Below are 18,101 nucleotides of genomic sequence, written 5' to 3'. Positions count from 1 at the left end.
ATAAAAATTCACAAATTCTTGGCTAACAGAATACACATGATTTGATTTGCATAACAGACACATACAAATAGCTTTCACATTATTCATCTGAGTTCATTCATTCATTCATTCATTCATTTATTTTACATTCACTGAGTACTAATGATTAGAACTAAGTTTGGTGTTCTAACATGTTAGAGATATGAACGTTGTAGTCTGCAAACTAAATAGCTCTCCATCTGGAGGCAGAGATATAACGAATCATAGCATAATGAAGTAGATCCTATAATTGAAGAATATGTAAGAATGTAAAGATAGAAGTGCACTATATTATCCAAAAAATAACTAAATGATTATCAAGTGCTTATTAAGACCAAGGTGCTTTACATGAAATAATTAAATAAAATAACCATTACAACCAGTCTCTGAGACAGCTGTTTAAACCATCTCTTTGATGAGATAAATGAGGGCACAGACTAGTTAAGTGATTTTACCAAGTGACACGAGTCAGCATTCAAACCCAGATAGAGTGCTTTTAACCCTGTGTGGCTCCACTGGGCATATTAGTCAAAGTAATCATGGTGGACTTTGTGTAAGAGGTGGCATGGGAAATAAATCTTAAAGGAATAGTAGGCATTCTTTTGTGGATAAAGAATTCAAGGCAGAAGGGTTAGAATATATATGAATTCTGAGGCATGACTGATGTATGTGTGAAGAAAACTAAAAAATTCACTTTGAAAATGGTAAGTTCATTTGATCTTGATGGAACTGTGCATTTGTAACGCTAGGCTGTTTGGAACTCATCTTAGAGTCTATCATCATACAGCGTATTTAAATGGCAGGATTACATTTGTGTTTTTTAGCTCTGGAATTTCTGTGAAGAAAGAATTAAAAAGAAGGCCTGGCAAACCACTGAAATAATCAGAAAAAAATTATAAAGCTCTGAATGAAGATAGTGTTTCCCCTGAGATGGAGAAGAAAAATATTGAGGAAAGAGCATATTAAGTGATGCTTAGACTAAAAGGCAAGGAGAACTCTGAATACAGAATTTTTAATTAAGGAGAAAGAATTCAGAATGATGATGATACCATTAACAAAGGTTAAAAATACAAGAAGTAGCTTAGGTATGTGGATCATTTCAGTGCTAATCTGTGTTAGCTTAGAGCACCAGGCAAGAGTACAGAGAAGCCATATTGGCCTATCCATGCCTGGTAGAGGAGCTCATAAACAAAATCTATTATCCAGCTACAAATTTTCTCCAACACAGCTAACTTTTAAGAGTATAGAAATTCTCTTAGGGACCTAATTAAAGATTAAGAAAGAACAAAGAGCCAGATGTGACAACACATGCCTGTAATCCCAAAGACTCAGCTGTGGCAGGAGAATCCCAAATTTGAGGCCAGTCTTAGAAATTTAGCTAGATCCTGTATCAAAATTAAAAAAATAAATGAGGATGGGGACATAGATCAGTGGTAAAACACTCCTGATTTCAATTCCCAATACAAAAGAAAGAAGGAAGGAAGAAAGAAAGAAGGATGAGTGGTTGCCTTTTTCGCAAAGCAATTTTGAATTTGGAAAGCATCAATTGAATTTAATTGTGGTGTTTATGTAAGAAAACTATATAAAAGTGTTCTATGCAGATTAAAATCATGCTCCTGATCAAGAAATCCACCTCCATGCTTTATATTAATCATACAACATGAATAAATACAAGAAATAAATTAGATTTCTCCTTTAGGCAAACGTATTAATGAGCTTAATTCCAGGGCTTGCTGTTACTGCTAGTGGCAGCTTCTTTGATATGAAGCATGCATTTCCTTTCTTCTTCATATAGGCAGGTTCCTATTTAGTATTCATTATTCATGTCTATTTTTATCAAAGAGCACTATTACATGAAACCATGATCCAAGCATGTTTGGCTCTAGGTTTTATTTATGGATGGAAGGAAATTATGTAGCCTTATTTTACTGCGGTTTGATTGTTACATATATATGTTATCGTAGTCCATATCTGTTCTTCAATATTCAAAAATGGTAGTTTTTAATTTGAGTGGTCTGGCTAAAGGATATTCTTTTCACACCTGTGTTAGCTTGGAACATCAATATGCCATTGAAGGAAAGCAATTAGCCTTGTAAACAAGTTATGTTTATCACAGTCTTAATAAACTCTATTTAGATAGTTGAAGAAGTTCTTATGTGAATAGTCAATGATGTGGGATTAAGAATAGAGGGAAGTGTAAACATCTTTTATTGGAATATTATGACCCCTGATAACTTTACTGACAACCATGGCTACTATAGCAATTGCTACTGTTTTAAGACCAAAACATAATTTACAATTTTGTCTGTTTAATTACTGAGGATTATCTTTAGGGCTTGTGACCATAATGGCTGAGATAAAACTGGACATCACATTGCTACTGTTCTCCACCCACTCACAGTAAGGTGGCTTTAAAATCTACATGTGTTTGTTACATTATATTGATACATTATTTCTTTGACCTGGAATCCTATAGTTCCATATATCACTCCAATGTGCGTACTCTATGGCCACTGTGGAATCAGGTGACAGCAATCAATTTATGGTTTTATGGAAGAAGAATGCAGTTTTTAAGTACAAAGATACTTTAAGAAAACACATTTATAATGATTAAAAATTGATATCACCTAAATATACTTAAAATGTTTATCAATGTTGTAGAATATCAGACTATTAAGAATCACAATCATAATTACGCAAAAACAATAAAAATGATTGCAAAATAACAATTAGTAAAAATGATCAGAAATACAAAGAAATATGATTACAACTAATATGTATGGAATAATACTGGAAAGAGATCCAAAAGAATTATGGGATTATGTGTGCATACAAAACAACATGCACACTCTGATCTCAGTATAATTGGCCCTTCGTATCAATGGGTTCCACATTCATGGATCCAAACAGACAGAAAACGTTTGAAGAAAAACTGCATCTGCCCTGAACTATTGAATTCAAGAATTTTTTTCTTGTAATTATTCCCTAAATACTATTTACCTAGCATTTACATTGTATTAAGAGATGCTTTAAAGTAAATACAACAATGTGCGCAGGTTGTGTACAAAATACTGCATCACTTTATACAAAAGACTAGAACAAACCAGATTTTGGTGTCCAAAGGGAGGTCCTGTAATCAATTCCCCATGAATACTAAGGAAAGATCTTTTTTCAAATATACATAAGCAGAAAACAACTGAAAAAAATCCAATCAAAATCATAAACACTGTTATCTTTTGGGATTGACTTTTTCTGTATTTTCCGTTTTCTATTTCCTGTTACCAATACAAAACAATACTTAATAGTATTAGAATTGAAATTTTATTGGAATTGGTTATTCTCAAATTAATTTAATAATAAAAAAGCATTTAGAAATAGCAATCCTGTATAAAAAATGGTGGAATGAGACAGACATCATTACCCTATGTACATGTATGATTACATGAATGGTATGAATGTACATCATGCACAACCATAAAAAAAAATGATGTATCCCATTTGTGTACAATGAATCAAAATGCAGTCTGTAAAAAATTTAAAAATTAAAAAAAAAGAAATAGCAATCCTGCTTAATAATTTCAACTGATGCAAGTTTAAGCTTTTAGATATCAAGGAAATTGATTTCTGCTTCCACACTGCACCCTTAGGCTGGATTTGAAGCTGGATACCTCACTGTCTCATAGGATCCACAAAGACCTGACTGCTTTTGATCGATGAATATTCTTCTTTAACATTTTCTTCAACTAGTCATACACAAGGTAGCCTTCCTAAATTAGCTTTCCAGGTACATAAAGAGGTTTGCATATACATTCCCACTGTTTCCCAAATGGCGAGGCACCAAAAGGGGCCATCAGAAATGGCACATTAAGGTGTCACTGAGTGACCCTTCTCAACTGCACAGCCCACCTGGTAATAAATTAGTTTACTTGCCTGGGCGGGAAGGAGATTGTATTTTCATACATAAATTGGTGAGGACCACTAGAGGGATGTGGTATTTGTTTAAATTGGAGGAAGATCTTGAGAGTTTAGAAAATCTACAGCTGGGCATTATGCAGTTCCAGATAAAATTTAATAGAGGGAAAAAAACAAGAGAAGGCCTGGGATGAAAGCAGCATCTAATATTGTTTCCCTTATGCTTGGAGAGTGCCTGGGAGGCAAAAGTCGAGCAGTTGAACTCTTGTTCCTTGCTACCCCAGGAAGGTCATGTGCAGAAGACTTCTGAACCTGAACATGCTATCTTAAGTTCCATTACAGTTAGTGATTGATACTGAAAAAGAACCAATCACTACATTGTTGGAGAATGTTTCAACGACAATGTGAGGGACAGCTTTTAATTGGTGTTGCTCAATAAATCTTTGGCTATAAATAGGATAGTCTGGTACAGAAGTCCGTTGTCAGTCAATAGCACAGTAGTTACTGTAAGACTGTCTTTTGATTCTCGCACTTTCTTCTCTCCTTCTCTAGATGAACTAATCACTATATTCCTCTAATCACTGTACTCTACTACCATAATGTGTTGGCAGTTCTAGAAAGACACAAGTAAGCCAGGATCTCAAGGACAAAGCCCCTTCCTTATTCACATTTACACCCTGAGAGACCACTTTGAGCCTTTGCTCAGAGGGATGCTCAGCCCTACTGAGCAAGTTCTCGTCAACGTGTTTTGAGAAATGGACAAACTTTGAGACAGATGTCTTGAGAATGTTTGACAATGCTGGCAAGCTTTCGATTGCTCAGAGAACAGAAATTGTTAACACTGGCTTCCAGTTTGTGTTTCTTGAACTTGTATAAATAAAACAGACAAAAAACTGGAGATGCTGCAAACCCTTTTTCTTCCTCAACATCAGTTACAAGAATTGGATCCGACAAGATGTCTTGCGACTTCTCCCTTCGTGCAGCTGTTCCACAGCTGGCAACACATTTTCAGCCTTGTTAAAAATTTCTCCTACTGATAAAATTTTTGGGGCCTTTTGCTCAAGCACCAATCATCATTACCAGCCCCACTGTCAACAACGCTTCTCCCTCTCTCCTCTTTCAAATGCAGAAAAGATGTGCCAAGGCTTGTTCCCATGACCAAGAGTGGTCCCTGTGAATTTGCACACACTCGGAAATCTACCAGTCTCTTTGGAGTCACAGGTAGATTTCTTTTGAATAGGGACATGAGCACATCAAGGGCTGTTCAAGCTTTTCAAATGCATCCTTACAAACATGTTCACATGATTTTTTGTTTGTTTGTTTGTTTTTGCTCATGTCCACATTTTGGATCAACACATCTGCCAAAATGTGAGTCCTTTTAAGTATACCATTTCTGTCAACAGAAGCTTCCTGTCAATTCATGGCATGTGTCAAATAAAACTAAATCAGTCCATGTGCTAAGTGCTGTTACATAGAGGAGAGTTATTTATTTAGATTCATTCAGTTAATTTCACTGGATTTTTAATCATATTTAACATATGAAATACTTATTGAGGCACTGATCGATAAGAATCCTTACCCTCAACCAAACTTACAAGAAAAGGACCAGAAAACAAAGGGGGTGGGAGCGTTACAAAATAGAAATTCCTTACTTCATTTCTATTCTTTTCTCTGGAGGAAAAAAGACATAGTGTGCTTTGGAAAATATCAAAATACCAGTTTTGCTGTAGAAAATTCTCGAGCACAAGCAAGATTCTACTGTGACCTGAATTGCAACAGTTTTATAAACACTGACATTAAATTCATAGAAAAGAGAGTAAATGTAATTTTGTAATATTAGCAGAGAGAATAAAATCTAAATGAACAGTCCATTTTGGATACAGTGAATAAATTGCCAAAATTGAAATGGCTTTTTGTAGAATATGAAGAACACAGAAGAATCATTACTAAATTGAAAAAGTGAGAAATTATTCTTGGAGAGCACAAGAAAAAAAATCTCAACAATTTCCCTTTATGAACCCAATTTTATATGGCCTTTCAGGGAGTTTGTGCTTCCTAACTTGAGTTTACTCAACCTTTTGATGGACTTGAATTTTCTCCTGAGAAGTTTTAAACATTTACTTTCATCCTTAAGTAGTCATGCAAGGTAGGAAGGCCACTTGTAACTTTATTGGGTTTCACAGATGGGAAAAGTAAGGCACAGAGATTTCAAGTGGCCATTTTCTTAGTTTAGGCTAAGACTCTTTTCATGGAAGTATTCTGACTTTTTGTTAATTACAGAAATTTGAACTTTATTTAAATGCAGAATTTGACAGGTGGTAGCTCCTATTAACTAATGTAAGGAATTAAAGTATTTCTTTCTATATATGAGGGAAATGTGTATTTCAAGGCATGCTTTTTGGCCCTAATTGCTGTACGCAAAATTGGACAGCTATAACTAACTATAAAAGTAATAGTGTTTTGTGCTTCTTGAATGTAATCTTCAGTGAGCCAAATCACATCATGAACACTAGTGAAGCAAACAGTTTAAAGGGATTAAAGACAAATCACTAAAGAAACAGATCTGTAAGCCAAGTACCTAAACTGAAAAAGTCTGGTTTTCCATACGGACCTGCATTTCGTATCTGATTGAATAGTTCACAAAATTATACACTGATATTTTGAGTTTTGCTTTTTGATAGTATTTTGTCACCTGGTTACTGTGTTGCTTTTCCTTCCCATCCAAAATGGAAGGATTTGAATAACTAAAGGTCAATTTGGTAGCAAATGCTGCAAAACTGCAGTCATGCTTTCCACAGTTTTGGTGTACGCCATCAGAGGCGATGGGAAGGGCGTAGGGAATGAACAGAAGCACTCAGTGGGAACCAGATGGCTTAGAGGCCAAGGGAAAAAAACAGTATAAAGCTCAGGTTAGCTCTAGAGTGACATGATGAAAGAGGATGCAGGGAAAGCAACAGATAGATAAGGATTGTTCATTGTTATAACGACTGTGATAGAGGTGAGTTCTAGCCAGAAGAAGTAAAGGACCAATTGTTTCACTATTCTTGCACCATGGCTCATATTCAAAATGACTTTCCAGAAGTCACTGAGTAATTTCTTCTACCTCTAAGAGGACTTTATTTATACCATTTAAATCAATATTCTTACTTAAAATTTTTTAGAAAAAAAAATTCATCATTCCACCATTTACGGGGGGGGAATTTTCAGGTAAAATAATAAAATTATTTGTCAGTTCCCTAAGGAAAGTAATAGAACCTAATCGTAACCTTTAGTCTTTGAACGAGGATAAAAATGGACTGTTAGTTTTTAAAAAATGCTACATGCAGAGTTATTCCAAAATATGAAATAAATAAGAGAATAGGAAGATGAATAAAATGCACATCTATTTGTTGTTATAGATCTTTTGTTTAGTTTCATCCCTTTAAATTCTAATGTGTCAAAGCTAACTGTTGTGACAAGACACTCTGATTTTCCTCATGGGGAAAACTGCTAGGTGTATCACACGTCTCTTTTCTTTACTTGTGGATGACACTGAGACTACTTCCAAGAATAGTGTGCTGGTAAATTGTGTTTTATTATTTTTTAAAAAAAAAAGTCGAATTCCCAACATTTGTCTTGGTCTAACGTATTTAAATGATCTTTTAGTTAGCCAAAAAAAAAAAAAAACAAGATACATAGTAAAAAGCATGTTCAACTGATGACCCTATCCTATTTTTCCTTGTCTTTATCTACAATGAGTTGAATACCGTTAGAATAAGTGATGTAGAGATCAACAGTTGACTGCTTTTGTTGCTGCTTCTCCCACCCTCATTGACCAATCTTTTTCTAGTATCAGAGTGATTTATTGAAGAAAGTGGTAAAGCATCAAAGAATCAGAATTTTGTATATGTGGAAATATAATGAAAACAGAAAAAAGAAATTAAAATTCCCATATTCTAATTCTCATGAATTGATTAATAGGCAATATATTTTGCATTTTCTTCTTGCATCTCTCTCTCACTCTCCAACCTCTTTCACATCACTTTACTACAAATCTATGATACATTGTACATGAAATAGATGAGTTTGTAGATTAGAGGCTGAGACATGGGAATATGAAAATGTGCCTCATTACTTTAATATCATGTGTTTTGTGCATAGATAGATCCTCTGCCATTGGTAACTATACCACTATCATCAGTCACTTTAGAGAATCCCTTCCAGCAGTCTATGCTTACTAGAAGATTAATGATGAGGATGATCATGCCAAGATGAATATCATTACAGGTCATCACAGTATAACTCCCTTTAGATGTAAAGATTTATTGGGGGGAATAGAGAACACCAGATAACTGAGTGCTTGCAAAATTAACTTTCACATTCAAAATAGATTGAGTAACAGGAGAAACCCGTTACTTTTACATATATGCTTTTTACTTTTTAAGTAAACAAAAGAGGTTAGCTATTTAGCCAAAATTGGGGTGAACATATGTACGTTCATAAAAATTTTGTGTGTATGTCTGTGTGTGTGTGTGTGTGTGTCTGTGTATCTCACAAACGCTTCTACTACTTTATCTGGAAATTTTCTCCTTGTTAAAGGATAAATGATGAACTTCTTTCTTAAAAGCCCTTTCAAAATGTGAATATCAATTTTAAATGCTATAGATACATTGCTCCCTAGAGGCAGAGGAAATTACTCAGTGACTTCTGTAAAGCCTTTTTGAAAATATGTATGCCACAATATAGGGCAGATATGTGGACTGTTTTTGTGCTTTCAGATAACTTGCCATCAGTAACTGCAAATTTAAATACTTTTAAGGTTCAGGCTGACAACAGATTTGTGCAGGTGTAAGACACTGCCAGCAGGGACCAGGCAGTGATTAAGTAGCACACACCCAAGCGCATCAGAAGTCAGACTCCAAAAGTCCAACATCCTAACCCATCAAAATAACTGTGTTTTCCTGTATCTTCTACTCCACAATTTTTTTTCCTTTTAAATTCTCAACTCTCCTTGTGGTTCTTATTTTCTTTTCATATTGTTAGTGCCTTTTGAAAAATCTCCATCAATACCTTATTTTTGTGTAGTATTTATTCCCAAATCCCTTCAGTGACTTACCGAACTGGGTTGAAAAAAAAAAAATGGTCGATTTTAATAGATAAGTTAACTCCCTCCTACTACATTGACTCTGTTTAGCAAGGTGAAAATTAACTAAATAAAATCCAGCTCCCATTTCCTTCACACTTCTAAACATAACATCAAACTTTAATAAATGTGGGCCTAGATAGTAAGAGAATTAAATGCAAGGCCCTAAGGGCAGAAGTTTCTAGGAATGTGCTTATAATAGAGTTTCACCTGGGATTCAATTAAATATTTAGTGAGAGCGGCTGAAAGAAAGGCACTGTGCTGAGAGCTGCGGGAGGCAGCGACGAGCACGACACAGTTTTTGTCCTCTAGAATGACATGATCAATGACAGTTCAACACATTTAGCTTAGAGAGTGGGGTGTGCGCGGTGGGGGGAGGCCCTCTTCTTTCTCCTCCAAGACCTACAAGCCCGTCTTTATGTGCACAATCCTATGGCCCTTTCCCCTAGTTTCATAGGATGAAGTATCCTTTTTATTTTGTTCAAGGCTATACCTCCTGTATGTGCCCTTGATCCCATTTTTCTCCTCTCTCTGACGCCCTCTCCCTATCTCTTCAGAGAAATTGTACTATACATCAGAGGTCAACAAACTTTTTTCTGTAATAGGCCAGATAGTAAATATTTTATGCAAGACATATGGTTGCTGTCATGATTACTCAATTCTGTTGTAATGTGAAAGCAGCTGTAGATAAACAACTATTCAAATATGTAAATCTATATAAATAAACGGATCTGTATGTGCTCTAGTACATCTCTCTCTCACCTTTTTTGGGAGTGGGGTCCTGGTGATTGACCTAGGGCCTTTTGAATGTTAGGCAAGTACTCTACCTCTAAGTCACATCCTCAGCCCTCTAGTAAATCTTCATATATACACATTGAAATTTGAATTCCATAAAAATTTCATTTGTCATGAAATTGTATTCCTTCTATTTTTTTTTAATTATTTAAAATATAAAGCATTTTTTTTTTTTTTTGTTTTAAGGCCATATGAAAGCACATAGTGGGACAAATTTGCTGACCCTTGCCACAAAAGACTGCCGCTCTTGCATACCTTCAATTTTCCTTCTTCAACTTCCCCTTAATCCCTAATCCCACTAAAGAACGTATTAAAATATTTAGCAATGGCCCATGACTCTGGATTCTAACAGTCAGAATAGATTAGTCAGCCAATCTGAGCTGGTGTCAACCATAATGCGTTCACTCTAATATCAGTCCAGATCCCAGCCTTACAACTCATTTGAACAACAAAATGAACTAAGCTCTTCTCGTGTTACCATCTTGACATTTCTCCAATTCTCCTCTCTTTTATATCCAGGACTTTTGAGAATTATTCCAGTTTTTCATCTCTTATCTTTCTTTGATAAATCTCCACTCACCAGTCCTTTACAAATGAAGTTTTCAGGAAAGACAGTCTCTTTATCTTTTCATCCTTTTGGAAATGCTCTTTAGGTCACACTAAATTTTTCCTAGTTTTTTTCCCATCTCTCCAATGTTAGATTCTTGGCTCTATGAAAAGTCCCTCTTCATGCAACCTTCTGTCCTGCAACGGTACCCCAGAACTTGGGATCTCCCAGAGTTCTCCACCCACTGCTTCCTCTTCCCAATTCTTCTTGTCTTGACCATTCTCAGGGTCTGACTTTCATTGTATGAAGATGGTTTCTACGCCTACATCTCTAGCCTTAGTATCAACTTTTCAGCATTCCAGACTAGTTTTACCCTCCTGGATTTGTGTTAGGCATCTCAAAGTCAATGTGTCAAAGAGCAAAACTCAGTCATTCCCATCAGACATCCCTCTCTCCAACCTCCCCTCTCTTAGTCCAGCAAATACCTCTCTGCTGCTGCTCTATCTTCAGTTCTACTTAATTAATTACAAGTCATTACTGTCTCTGCCTCCAAATATTTCTCAGTTCTTTAATTTCAACAGCATCACTACTTCTGCTGTCTTAGTCTAGGCCTTCTTTTCCTAACTGAACCATGGCACTGTTGTATTCGCTGATATCTGCCTTCTCAGTGATCCCAGGCAGGTGATTTGCAACACAAATCTAAACCAAGGAATCCCTGAGTGACTATTTAGGAGGATGCTTAACATGGTGCCCCACCATCTCACTCTACTTCCTGCCTCTGTCTATTCTTTTATCAAATCCTATGTTGTTTCTTATGTCTCAATAACAGAGAAGTGAACACAAAATGTAACCGTATAACTCTGTGATATTGTACGTAATGTTCCTGTCACCTAAAATATCTTCTTTGCCTGACTAATGCCTATTCTTCTATTAAGATTCTGCCTCTGCATTCATAAAACTGAACTAGGAGGCTTTTCTCCTCATTTCCATTTTATTTACCAAATTGTACTGGAAGTACTTCTTCTCTCTTCTGTAACTATACCAGCTTCGCCATCAATGCATGAACAAAGTGTGGTGAGTCATCCACTCTCCAGTTCTCTAGTGTCTGGAAAACAAGCCTCAGTGAAGAGCACTCAGCCAGCCCTGTAGAGGTCTCTGGGAGGGAAGGGCTGAGGAAAGGTGCCCTTTGAGTCAGAACGCCCACTTCTACTTCTACTAGCACAGCTTACTTGTTACATGGTTTGAACTTTTATTTTCAATGGCTATTTTCTTATCTATAAGAAGGAATTTTTCATTCAAGAAAAAAATATAAATTGAGCACATACTATGTCTCAGGCATTCCTTAGGCACAGAAAAAAATTTTTTCCTTACCTCCAAGGAGTTTGCATTTTAATGGAAGTTGAAAAAAAGAGGGGGGGAAATTAAACAGGTTACAAAAATGGAATAAAATATACAATATATCATATAGGGGTAAGTGTATAGGGGGTAGAGAGCTGAGTACTGGGATGCAAAATGTGAGAATGTGGTCGACCAGCTTTAAATTGATGGTTAGGAAAGATCTCACTGAGCAATGATATTTGAGCAAAGACCTGAAGGAGGTGAGAAAGTGAACCATGAGAATATGTGGGGTGAAGATAATTTCAGAAAGAAGAAAGAGCAATTGCAAAGAATCTGGCATTTTCAAGGAATAACAAAGAGGCTAGAGTGTTGGAAAAGAGTGAGCAAGTGAAGAAGTTAGGAGATGAGATCAGAGAAGTGGGAGATACAGTAGGGGAAATGAGCAGAGCTGCAGATAGTGATATAATTGGTAGCCCATTGTAAGGATTTTTACTTTTACTCCAAGTGCAATGAAGAGGCAGTGTCCTGAGGGAGTGGTAAATGATTGGAAGGAGGTTCAAGATAACTCTGGCTGCAGTCTTGAGGAAGCACTGTAGGAGAACAAGGTAGAGGCCAGAACTAGCTAGGATATCATTGAAATAATCCAGATAAAAGATTAAAGTGAACTGGATCACAGGTGGTAATAAAAAAGAAAGTTTATTCTGAATATATAGGAGTAGAACCCCCCAAATATGCTGGGTGTTGGTTGAGGAGAAAGGAGATAACTTGACTCCAAAGATTCTAAGCTATGCAATTACAATGAAGGTGGTTAGTGCTGTATGAGAGAAATTTTGAAAGGTTTTCTGAAGAATGGGTAAGAACAAGAGCTCAGGTTAGTTCAAATTAACTTTAAGATGTCTCATATATTTAAGAGGAGATGTCAGGGAGGTAATTGCATCCCTATGTGTATATATACACATATATGCACACAAGTTAGAGTGTGTGTGTGTGTGTGTGTGTGTGTATAGAGAGAGAGAGAGAGAGAGTTCATGGAAGAATATATATATATATATATATATATATAATATATATATATGTCGTTCATGAAGGACCTCAAGCTAAAGATAAATATTTTCCAGTGCACAGATAATGTCTAAGCCTTTAGACCCATGGAGGGAGAAGAGAGGGAGTCTGAGGTCATAGTTCTGTGAATTCCTATGCTTAGAGTTGGAAAATTGAAGAAGTGGCAAAGAAAACTGTGAGGAGGTAGCAAATCTGAAAGGAGGAAAACCAGGAAGACAGTCGTTTCCTGGCAGCAAAGTTGGAAAAAAAAAAAAAATGGCAGCATGCATATGAGGGAGTGAATAACTCTCATAAACTGGATGGGTCAAACAAGTACAAGACTGAGAATTTACAATTAGCTTCAAAAACACAGAGGGCACCATGACCTTGACAAACAGTTTCTATGAAGTTGTGGGAGCAAAGCCTGATTAGAGAGTATAAGTAGCTCTTTCCAGGAGTTTCGTAGGTAGACAGAAATGAAGCAGTACATGAAAGATAGGGGGAAAAGACTACTCATTCTTAAATTAAAACAAAAAAAATGTTCTTATATGGTGATAGAAATTATAAAGGGAGATACTGATGATGTGGGAGAGAGGTAATCTTCCCTAGCAGTATCTTTGGATAGGCGTTGAGGAATGATATCTACTGCACAGGTTGAGCATTAAGCTTTGGGTAGGAGCATTTACAATATAATGACAAGGAGAAGGAAGAGATTAGGGTGGAGAGCACATGAAAGCTCTTTTCTGCTTCTACTTTCTCAAACAAATGGGAAACAAGATTATACACTGATCATGGGAATGCTGGAGGGAGGGCATTGGAGTTCTGTGGTAAGACGACAAGGAAAATATTTTGTATAGAGAGGAATGAAGTTGACCAGAGAAATAAGATAAGATTAGTGGTTACTACCCAGGTTTGGCTGATTTCATGGCTATTAATTTAGATGGAAATAAATTAACATAGTTGTACATTTCCCTGCAGCCATATTCAGCTATATGAAAATAGATGTACAATATGTAGAGTGATTGAACCTGGGATAGGTTTGTGTCAGGCACGATCTGTACTGTAAAGCAAGAGAAATGAGCAAAGGCAGTGAAGGATAAATTTAAAGAAATGTTTATAATTTTGGACCAAGAATCTACCTTATTTTAGGAAAGAAGGAACTATGTGAGTAGGAAGGTGGTAGAATCCACACATGATATGTCCCAAGAGGGTTGAAGAAGTACATGAATCAGATTATTAGTGGGAGGGAGAGAGAAAAAGATTGGAAGTAGTAGTTGAAGAATGGGCTGCTTGAGATTGAGATCAGGGAAGGATTGCAATGTTTAGTTTTTAAAATTTGCATGGTATACACTTGACAAGAAAGTGAAAGATAACACCATTGGAATGGGTTGTCACTGGAAGGTTCATCTATGTGGTTATTTACATTACGAAGAATTACAAAGGCATGGCATTAGAATAAGAGCGAGACAAGAGTTAAAATCTTCATGAAAAGAGGGAGGGAGATGGAGTTTGTAGAATATTTTATTTTTAAAAAAAATTGATGATTTCTACCTTCCAAGTTGGTGAAGATTAAACTTAGAAAAGAATATAAAGTGATCACTGAAGCTCTGAGTCCATGATGAAATAAAAAATACTTTTATTTTTCTCCCATATCCACAGCTGGCAATCACTTAAGCTCCCTCGCTAACACCAAAGCAAATATCACCTTAATATTGACTGACAGAATGAGCTATTTGCTGGAATGAATTGGATGGTTCATTTTCTACCCCTATAATTAAGTGAGGTGGCTTGCAGGATTCTGAACAGGGTGGCCGTAAGAGCACCAGGAAGTGGAATTCCTGTGACGAGGCTATTTTAGTATATAATAAACTCATATTAATCAGGTGGTTTTCAGTAAAATTATGATTGACCTATTTTTTGAAACCCTAATAGCTTTTTTTTAAATTTTAATTAAATTTCCACTTAAGCCACACTGTCCAACATGCTTCTAAATGAAAGATATGGAAAAGGAAGTGATCACAGCATATGAATGCCTTCTCACACTTCACATATTTGTTGAAATCTGTATTTATTTAGCAATTCTTAAAATGCTCTCTGAAGGTTTTCTTCTATGTATCTGACTCACTTAAGAATAAGTTGACATCACAGTCTAAATTTGTATGGAGGTCTCAGCTGTTCTTTTTGAAATACTCCACATATTCTTTTGTGTTACCAGAAGCAGAATAGTAACCTAATATTTTACATGGTCATATAGTTTGCAAACCAGCACTTTAGTGAACGTAATTTTTACTTTGTTATAAATGCCATAGTTTAGATTCCTCTGAGAATACAATTTTGTCCTGTTCCCAGCTTTCTATTTTCACAATGAACATCTAGAATTAGAAGGAATAGTTATTATCAAGATCTGCAGGGGTTTATCAAACTGCCTCCTACCATCACTGGATTCACATAAGACGCACGTGAGAGTTTTTAATGTGAAATTTCTTCATCTCCATTTGTGATTTAGCACTGAGAGACAACAGAGAAAGATAAACAGCAGACAGACAGACAGTGGGAGTTCCCCCTGTGCACTTGGGTATCAAGGGAAACAGAAAGATTTTCATGGAACAAGAATAAGGCACCTTGGAAATAAGGTGTGAAGGATATTTCATTTTCTCTTAGTAGGAATTTTTAAGATGTCCGTTTCAACATTCATTCATAGGGCTCCTATGGGGTGGGGTGGGAGTGTGTCTCCCTTAGGCTCTGAGTAGAGTTGAAATGAGTTGAATTGCAAGGAGGGGGGTGGTGTTAGCTTGATTTAGCAGGTGTTAAACAGGGACTTCAACACTCCATACAGGAATGACCTTGGAATGAAATTTAAAACTCAGGCAGACTTGGAATTAAAGAATGACAGCATAGTCAGGGACCATAAAAGCTGTCCAGTCTGGAAGCAGATAATAGAAAAAGGTAAGAGAGGGTGGATCTGAGAGAGTGACTTCAGAGGTGAAAGAAAATAAGTCTTGCTTAGGAGGTGAGCTGCACAGAGGGAGGTTGTGTGATGAAGCAAATAATGCAGAGAAACTGTGAGGAAAACCTGATCTCCATCATTTATCAAACGGCTGTTCTTGTTAGAGCCCATACTCAGAAAACATTTCTCGCCTAAAGAGTAACAGTAGCCAGCTTAGGAAAAGCCAGCGAACATGTGCAAGAGACAGAGGGAGAAAGTAGGACAGCAAGAAGTGGGCAAGATTCAGGATGGATTGGGCCAAATGTGTCCAGTGGAAATATATCTACATTAGTCTAAATATAGAAATGTAAAAGAATCCATGCCTTGACAGTGTTCTAGAAAACAAGGATGAATGAATCTTCCTTTTCACTCAGCAAATAAAGGCTTTTTTGGTTTGTTCAGTCGTCAACAGGAACAATATAAGCACATTTTAGTTCACATTTATGTGAAACATAAAGCAAGTTAGAACAGCTAGAATTTATTTGTCCCAGGAAAACAATGACTCCTAGCTAATTCTAAACTGTTGGCACTTAATTGAGCTGTTAATATCATTCCCACTCTATTCAAAATAAATTGTCCACTCTCTTCCCCTTTATTTTTCTTTCTCCCACAGGACCAAATCATAATTCATCCACGGGCTCACTGAAATATTGAATTGCTCTCTGTTTATCAGAATGTATCAGAATTGCTCATTATTTATCAGAATATTCTACAATATCAAAGTAACATTTTGCCTTCTTTCATTTAGCATCCATTTTCTTTCTCATTCTTGACTTCTCTTTCATCTTTGTATTTTTATATTTTGTCTTTTTGTTAGTACATTGCCATTGCCATTTAAGAACGTGATCTGTTTTTATCAGTGTCCTTGCTGACATCCTTAAATCATTAACAATGATCAACATGGTTCGGGGGAGAATGTTTATCATTTTACTACTCTTAAATGCCCTGGTAAAGCTACGGTTATTTAGCCAGATCTTAGAATATTCAAGGTCCTACACATACAATGACAACTTAATTGCTACAGATTTTTGAAAAGCTTCCTGCTCTAAAACCGTTATGATTCTTTAGGGAGGAGTGATAGACTAAGACGACCATGACCTGGGCTGATTTTTTTTTTTTTCTCTTTGCCTCTCCGCATTTCCAAGGTCGTTTTGATGATTATCTCTAGATGTCAATACAAATGTGAAAGGACATATCATCTGCACCATATGGACTACAGCAAGACTGAAAGCCCCTTTAGGCTGCTGTACAATGAATCTTCATTTTACTCTAGAGCCAGGGTGGCCTTGTAAAGGTTTTTATGGGTAGAAAAAATACGGTCCCTATCTCCCTGACCTGCTAGATAGTATTGTATTTCCCACACCTTCAATTCTTCCCATTTTAAACGTAAGGAAAGAGATGTGTATTTTGGTAGTTTTGTGAAGATTTAAATGCAACAACATAGAAAAAAATTGTAACAGCTCACTGAGAACATTAATGTTATGAATAATTGAGAGCTACCACAGTTAGGTTTATCTAACTGTGGTAAGGACGTAAGTATGTTTCTTGGGTCAAAAATATTGAATGAACCCTTATGTTTTCTTTTTTTTATTATTATTAAAATCTTTTTAATTTTTACAGACTGCATTTTGATTCACTGTACACAAATGGGGTACAATTTTTCATTTCTATGGTTGCACACAATGTAGATTCACACCATTCATACATATCACACCAATTAGGTTCACACCAATCATACATATACATAGGGTAATACTGTCTGTTTCATTCTACTATCTTTCTGTCCCCAACCCCCTCCCACATTTTTTTCTCTACACCATCCAAAATTCCTTCATTCTTGTCTTCCCTCCACCTCCCCATTATATATTGTCATGCACTTATCAGAGAAAACATTCGGCCTTTGGTTTTTGGGGCTTGGCCTATTTCACTCAGCATGATATTTTCCAACTTCATCCATTTACCAGCAAATGCCATAATTTTATTCTTCTTTATGGCTGAGTAATATTCCATTGTGTATATATACCATATCCATTCGTCAATTGAAGGTCATCTCTGTTGGTTCCACAATCTAGCTATTGTGAATTGAGCTGCTATGAACAACCTTGTTTTCTATGCTAGAGAAGCCACTCTTGTTTTGTAGGCAGACAATTATTGTTAACTTGGATTAATTAATTATAGGTCTAAATTTTCAAATTGGTTTCTTAAATTTAAATTTATTACCCTTTCAACTCTCCTCATGAGATGAGTAGATTTTACTTATGAACCTTAGAAAAGCTATAATATTTTCCTACTGAGAAAAGTGATAGTTTCTATTGCTTATTGGATTTCATAAAATTCTAAGG

General features: G+C 36.0%; 1 protein-coding gene across 1 annotated transcript in view; it reads right to left on the bottom strand.

The window, feature by feature from the left end:
• Positions 1-18,101, bottom strand: part of Csrnp3 (cysteine and serine rich nuclear protein 3) — a 183,238-nt gene that overhangs the window by 99,288 nt on the left and 65,849 nt on the right. The window lies entirely within an intron of this gene.

This window comes from Sciurus carolinensis, chromosome 3 (assembly GCF_902686445.1).
Source record: "Sciurus carolinensis chromosome 3, mSciCar1.2, whole genome shotgun sequence".
Lineage (NCBI taxonomy): Eukaryota > Metazoa > Chordata > Mammalia > Rodentia > Sciuridae > Sciurus > Sciurus carolinensis.
This window is presented reverse-complemented; position numbering and strand designations above follow the sequence as displayed.